Consider the following 7294-nt stretch of genomic DNA (forward strand, 5'->3'; position numbering starts at 1 on the left):
CCTGCACGCCGGGACTTGACTTGGGGCCGCCTGCACGCCGGGACTTGACTTGGGGCCGCCTGCCCGCCGGGACGCGACCTCGGGCCGCCTGCCCGCCGGGACGCGACCTCGGGCCGCCTGCCCGCCGGGACGCGACCTGGGGCCGCCTGCCCGCCGGGACGCGACCTGGGGCCGCCTGCCCGCCGGGACGTGACCTGGGGCCGCCTGCCCGCCGGGACTTGACTTCTGGCAGCGTGCCCGCCGGGACTTGACTTGGTGCCGCCTGCGAAGTAGAAGTCAGGGTTAGTAATTGGGCTTTTTCCACTAAGCCCAACTTACTGCAAACACCACACTGTATGTCATATGTCTGCATTATGTTTGCCATTGATTATCCATAAACTGTTGCAGTTAGTGACAATGACTCATTCACTACCAAAGAGTACTGAGATTGAGTAGAGTGAGGGACTTGGGGAGTATTACAGAAGAATAAAAGCTCAATCACTAAGAACTAACCAAGACCAGCCTTAACTCTCTAAGCACTTTGGAGACTGATATAAATGGTAAATATGAGATGTGAGTACCAGGTACTCATTGAATACTCAGTCATGCAGAAATATAGTATAAAGTTATAATTATGGGGACACTGGGCCTTCAGGTGACAATGTCCGAAACTCTTTCATACTTAAAGAATGCTTACAGTTATTACTTAAGGACGCACAAAACTCCAGTTCAGCAAATGTATGGAATATATACCGCAGTAACTACTTTTTGTCATTTATCAAGTAACTGATTAAATTGTAAATGTAACTCACAGCGTAAAAACGTGGAATGCAATCATAAGCGCATGGGCCTCTTGCGTGGCGGTGGTGAGCTGGAGCCGCTGGTGTCGTCGGGCTTGGCCTTGCGCTTCCTCTGACTGGTGCCAACGGGCATGTGAGGAGGGCTCTCCTCCTGCCTCACAACCCATGTTCGCAGAGAACTGTGCACACGCACGGAGACATGCACGGACATGACCATGGTGTGATCATCAGCGTAGTCCGTGATGCTCCAAAGTCCCTCGGGAATGCTGAGCTCATCCAGCTTGCGCAGGAAGGTCTGGCCTTCAATCTCAACCTGCTGCCACATGGTGTTAGGGCCCGCAGGGATCCAGAAGGTGGAGCTGGAGGGTTCACCATGCTCTGACTCAACCTCATTTCCAGGCTGAGTGTCAGAAGCCACAGATGAGGGCTCATCTTCTCCCCAGAGCAAGGGGAGAGCCTCGAGGAGTCCATCAGCATCCTCAGTCGTGGATGCTGGAGCTGCAGGGGAAGCCTCCCTTGCAGAGCTGGGTGACGGCAGCCCCTGTCCGTAATGGGCATTCTCCTCAGCTGGTGATTCTCCATTCCCATGCTGGACACCAGTCTCTGCACCATGATGTAATACTTGCAGCCGTGCAGGTGTTATGCACAATAGACTGGGATCCAACTGCTCCCCAGTGAGTCGCCAATAAAATGATGGGACACTGAGGGCCAGAGACTGCAAGTTCTCCATGGTCAGTGAGCTGCTCTCAAAGTTCACGACCAGCATGGAGATGAACTTATCCTCCACAAACTCATGAACTGCAACAAAATGGAACACAGAGAGATATATATAAGAACATGGGCTCTGACAATAACGGAATAAACACTGTACTACAAAATAAGTTTAAAATGAGTCTACGGGCTTCAGATTGTCGGATAAATGAAATTGTGAGAATTACCCATGAAGCTAAAAAGACAACATCCATGAATACGCTTACTCTCACAAATATCCAAGTGAATTAATATTAAATGTGTCTGTATTATGCATTATGAAACATTTATTCCTACACTTTTGTCACTAATAGTCATCTTCCTTTTTATTTTCTTATTAAACACGGTGAGCAAGAAATCGAGACAGAAGGGGAGTACACCGAAGGGTATTTCCTATCGCATCGTTACATTTTCTCATTTTAAAACTCCAGTGTATACCTTTGCAGTACAAAATACATTCGTTTCTGTAGATAAAAGTTGAACTATTCAACCGGTCGGTGATTTTACATCGAAAATCAAAGGTTTTACTTATCAGCTACTTATCAACTAACAAACATTAGGCCAATGCAGACGTTCATTTCGTTTGTCACATACCGGTAACTACAACTTTATTATTTAATCATTAATTACCTTCTGGATCCATGTTCTCCAGGTTCAACGAGCGATGGATTCGAAATCTCATCGAGTAACACTCCTTTATCTCAATAAATCAAAGTGTCATTTTGCCAAGAGCAAGAATGTGCGCATCCAGAAAATGTAACGTATTTGTTTTGTTTTATTTCAAACTGCCTTCATGGGCCGGAAACCGTAAATATTCTAAACTCTGCGCTAAATCACATTCCGACGGCGTTAGTGTCACCGATTCAGATGGGATAAGGAACGTGCGTAATTTCTCTAAATTACCACACAGTAGAGAGTTCATGCCGACAGGATCTTATTGTCTACAAAGTAAGTTCAATGCAAGCATAACCTGCACAAGCAAGACGAAGCATGGCGACTGGGAAAAAAATTGTTGCACAATTACTTCAAAATGAGTGTAGCAGGGGGATATTTTGGTGTTTATTTTGTCACTTCCATTCTACTGCTGGTTAATTAGTTAGGCATTTGTCTGTTTCCCTGTTCTTCTCTCACGGATGTGTGTGTGTGTATATATATATATATATATATATATATATATATGTGTGTGTGTGTGTGTGTGTGTGTATGTACTACACTCGCGTTTGAAAGTAGCGAAGGCTGTTTTGATTGACCCTTATTCTTGACCAGCGTTCCGCGGTGTAGTGTGTTTGCTGACGGAGAGGGGGCGTAGATTACTGAAGCGGCGTCCACCGAACGCTGGCTACAGAAATCGCAACAGGTATGTTTACCTATGTAGGTTAAACTATTCCGTACTGACGCAACCAAAAACTAGTGAGCAAGTGATGTTATGTTTAGAGGTATGTGCCCATTGTTAACGGGGGGAAGGTGAGGACTTTACATTGTCTTTTCTTTTTTTCCCGTGTTTCTTTAGTGTTTTGTGTCGTGCGCTAGCTGCTCTCTATAGTATATGTCTGCGTGATGTTTGCGGTTTGAAATTTTATAGTATCGTTGCATTTGTTTGGCCCTCCAGCCTGTGGGCTGTATGTTATAAGCACTAGGGTTGTTGTGAGCGACGGGTTGGGGGGTTTTCCTTTTTGTTTGTCTCTCTCCCCTCCCTCTCACTTAGCTAGTTGCGGTTGTGCTAAGCCTGTTTAACCGCAGGGTGTCTTCAACGCTAAATTCCCTGAATGGTGACTTTGATGTGCGGTGAAGCTTGAGGCCAGTTTCTTTTTAATATTCACTAGTGTGATCATTATCGTTTGAGGTCACAGTGCATTGGGTTTGGTTTTTTATTTATTTTTGTGCGTGTAGCGGTCTGAGCGCCTGCATTTGTTCACGCGCGGTATTGTTTCATCTTAGCGGTTGAACTGGCTTGGACCTGGTAGCTTGGCAAGTCCCTTGTATGTTTGTTTTGTTTAATGCCTTTGATTTGCCGAATGACTAACCTGTCTGACCTTCTTTTAAATGTATTTAATAAAGATTTCTAGTTTTATAAAATAAAACCTGTGTAATTCAATTTTAGGGCCCTAATTCCCCCTTGTTCGGATATACTGTCGTGGTTTTTTCTCCTTCCCCGCCAAATCAGAAGTCCGCTTGTGCAGTATCCAGAATTCAGTCTTTATTGCAACAAAGAAGTTACAACCAAGGCTGGACACGTAAAAGTGTGTCCAGTACTGTTTTACACCAATTTTTATACAAGTTCTTATCATTTAACAATATCTCGTAACTTAAGCATCATCATTCCTTCAGCCATTCACAATAATTGTTTTTTCCCTTAATCCACACCCCTAGGTGATAAGTTTGTCCATCATTTCTTTTACCGTTTGGTCTCTCGGCTGAACATAATGGTGGCTGGAGCAGCTCCACTTGGGTTTTTAAAAAAATGCTCAGCCGTGAACTTCGGGTGAACTCAGGCGAATCCCTTCCTTTAGTAGTAAACCTAGGCAGTTTCAGCCTTTTACACATTGTCTAACTAAAAGGTTGATAATATATTTGTCCTTTAGCATTGTGATAAAATATACGTTAATAAAAGTGAATATTCATAGATTCAGGACTAATATAAAGTAGCTAACAGAATCTCAGACTAACAAAAGGTGCAAATACATACTCAGTTGATTACGTTGTGTTGATTACATTATAATGTTTATATTGTAATGATTACATCATGGATATTTGACATACTTTTTAATAATATCATAATACTTGTATTCTATGTTATATAGTGCTGAATAATATTCCATAATACCACATTTAATTGTAGTTTAAGGGGAGGTGTGGCCAGCTGTTTACAAGGGGGTGCTACGTTAGTAACACAAAATTGGACCTAATTTGCTTTAGTTTGACATGGGATCAAAATTTAGAGTAAACTAATACATGTAATAGCGGGCATGCAAAAGATCAACGGCAGAACGGAGGCTCTGAACCCAGTCTAGATTAAAACGGAATTAACCATCTCGCTCAATATAATATTGGGATGAGTTATTCTGATCAGAGGCCTCCATGGATTAGTGCATCTGTCCCCTCACGCATGTTTAGACAGACGTCTAACATCTTAAGGCACCAGGGCAACAACAGACAGAACAACAGCATCAATTTCACAGCTAGTTTTAAAAATTGCTTTAAAGCAGAATGATTATAGCAAATAGGTAAACTGCATAATATTAATGAAATTATTAAAATGTGCAGAGTAATACATATTTGTCATTCAGACATTGTGCTTTTTAAACAGCAGAAGGGATACATTAAATCATGATTATATTGTCCTTACTATATATATTTTTTAATTTTTCCCCTCAATGTTATAAATATTTGCCCCCCTGATATATAATCAGTGTAAGCACACAAACACGTTGGCCGGTTATCCTATTCATTCAGTACCAGCCCAACAAGTAGAGAATTCAGCACCACGGACAGTGACTTGTGTTACTGCGACATCTGGTTCCTTCATTGGCTCTGTATATATTTATAGAAATGACTAATTGGTTCTGTTGTAGAAATTTCCAGCCAGAGACTTGGTTCCTATATGACAAGGATATTTTATTTTTACTCGGACTGAGAAGCTACAGAAAATCATCTCTGCATGTGATCTCCCCTTTACTGCTCGAGCAGGGCACACGTACATCAACAAGTGTCAAGGCAGCAAGTGCATGCAAACAACTTCTCAGGACAGTTATAGGGCCTTCAGGAGGAGCCAAACTGCTGCGTCATTCAGTGATACCTTGTCTAAGGCACTAAAACATTCTAAGCACTTGGGCATATTTAAACAAAGTAGTATGGCACCTGTGTCAGAATCCATCCCTGCCTTGTCCTGTTCACATGTCACTGGCCATCCTATTCTCTCCTCTGTCTTCTACCCCTTAGCCCGTAGTGTGTTTGCCTGCTCATAGGGCCACCATGTGGCTTAACGGGCCAAGTGGTTGGCCACCGTTCCTGACTACCCTTTTGGTTGTGGGTTTTGAGGATATCAGAGGGTCTGTGTTTTAATGATTGTCCCCCAGGCCACCATGCAGCTCAGCCCAGGATTCTCCACCCATTCTACCTTTACTCCTTCAGCCGCATACATGAGTCAGACCTATAGGTTATTCAAATTTCGTCCTGTCAAATTTACTGGACAGGAAGTGGACACTGCAAATGAATCTGTGAATACTCCAATACCTACATCTTCACAAGTTACATTAATGGGTTTGGTACAGTAAATGGCTGTGAGGTGGGATTTCTTCTTGATGTCTGTTTGTAGCCCGTCCACCAGCAGCTGCTGCTGTATTTATCACACCAAGCAGGGAAAGTATATTGCTAAATTTTCCTTAGTTCAATTACGCTTGATTAAGCTAATTAAGCCGGCTATGTTATTTACATTCAGAAGGATGCCGCCATATTGGGTTATACACAGATGCCACGATAGCTCACACTCACATTCCCTCTTCATTATTTTTCTAAACACACTCCATCCTGCCTTGTCACCTGCAACAAGATCTCACTCCCTGTATCAAGTAAAGTCTTTCTAATGATTGAGCAGATTTCTGCTTCTCTCCTAACCATGGGCATCCAAAGTAAGATGAAGCAAAATGTTAGGAAATTTGACAACACATGGTTACTCTTTTGGTAACAGTGACCTTGGTTTTATTTTGATAGATGTAAACCACATAATTTGGTCTTAACCTTGTTTTCTGTCCTAAAAGCAAACTTTTGTGTTACAGGAGAAATGTGCACAGCTGCTCGGATCAACCCCAGCTAATCAGCGCATATGGGAATCTTTTCAAAATACCATGTGAGTCTTATGCAATTTACCCAAGTAATATAAGCTCTTTAGATGACGCTCAAATAATCATTTCCCATCAACTTAGTGTCAGAACACAAACTCGGTGGCAAAAAAAGTGAAGCACAACAGACTAAGTTGTGAAAATGAAATCTGCATGTGATGAAAGGGCATGTGACTGTATCACGATGATTATAATATCAGAGCATACGGACCACGGAGTTGGTGGTATGGCCACACTGCTGGTCCCATGTCAGTAGGGTATAGCACACCCTTGGGCCCGGATACCACTAGGATGTCACTGGTGTACCACTGTGCCGTCAGAGTGTGGTGTGTCACTCCACAGCGTTGGCAGGATTGCTCTTCTCCCTGCGGCGCCACCATACGCACACGACGGTCATCTGTGGTACTGCAGAACTGAGATGTATCGCTGAACATGGTAGGACGCCAGTCGTCATCAGTCCATGCCTCCCAGTGACTACACCACTCCAATCGCAACAGTTTCTGTGCTATTGTGAACGGCAGCCTATGCATGGGACGGTGAACCCGTAGTCCAGCTGATGCCAGTCATCGCGACACGATGATATAGGGTGTTGTAGAGAGTCCAGTAGCTGTGTCCATATATCAGGCGCAGGTGTCATGGGGATCTGTGATGCTTGGAGCACAATCCGACGATCCTTCCTTGGCGTGGTCTGTCTTGGATGACCAGAAACTTCACGACGTGTGTGGATGCCTCACGTGCCCATTGGTTTCAATATCAGGCCACTGTGATATCCGCATGGCCCACATGCAATTGCACCATATGACCACCTGGCTTCATGCAAACCCGCAATGCAACCCTATCAAACTCCGTCAAGTGCCGGTAACCCTAATGTGACTACGAGGCATCCTGTGTCTGGTGATTAAACATGCCAACTCCTTGCAATTCTAA

Source organism: Brienomyrus brachyistius, unplaced genomic scaffold (genome assembly GCF_023856365.1).
Source record: "Brienomyrus brachyistius isolate T26 unplaced genomic scaffold, BBRACH_0.4 scaffold91, whole genome shotgun sequence".
NCBI classification, from domain to species: domain Eukaryota; kingdom Metazoa; phylum Chordata; class Actinopteri; order Osteoglossiformes; family Mormyridae; genus Brienomyrus; species Brienomyrus brachyistius.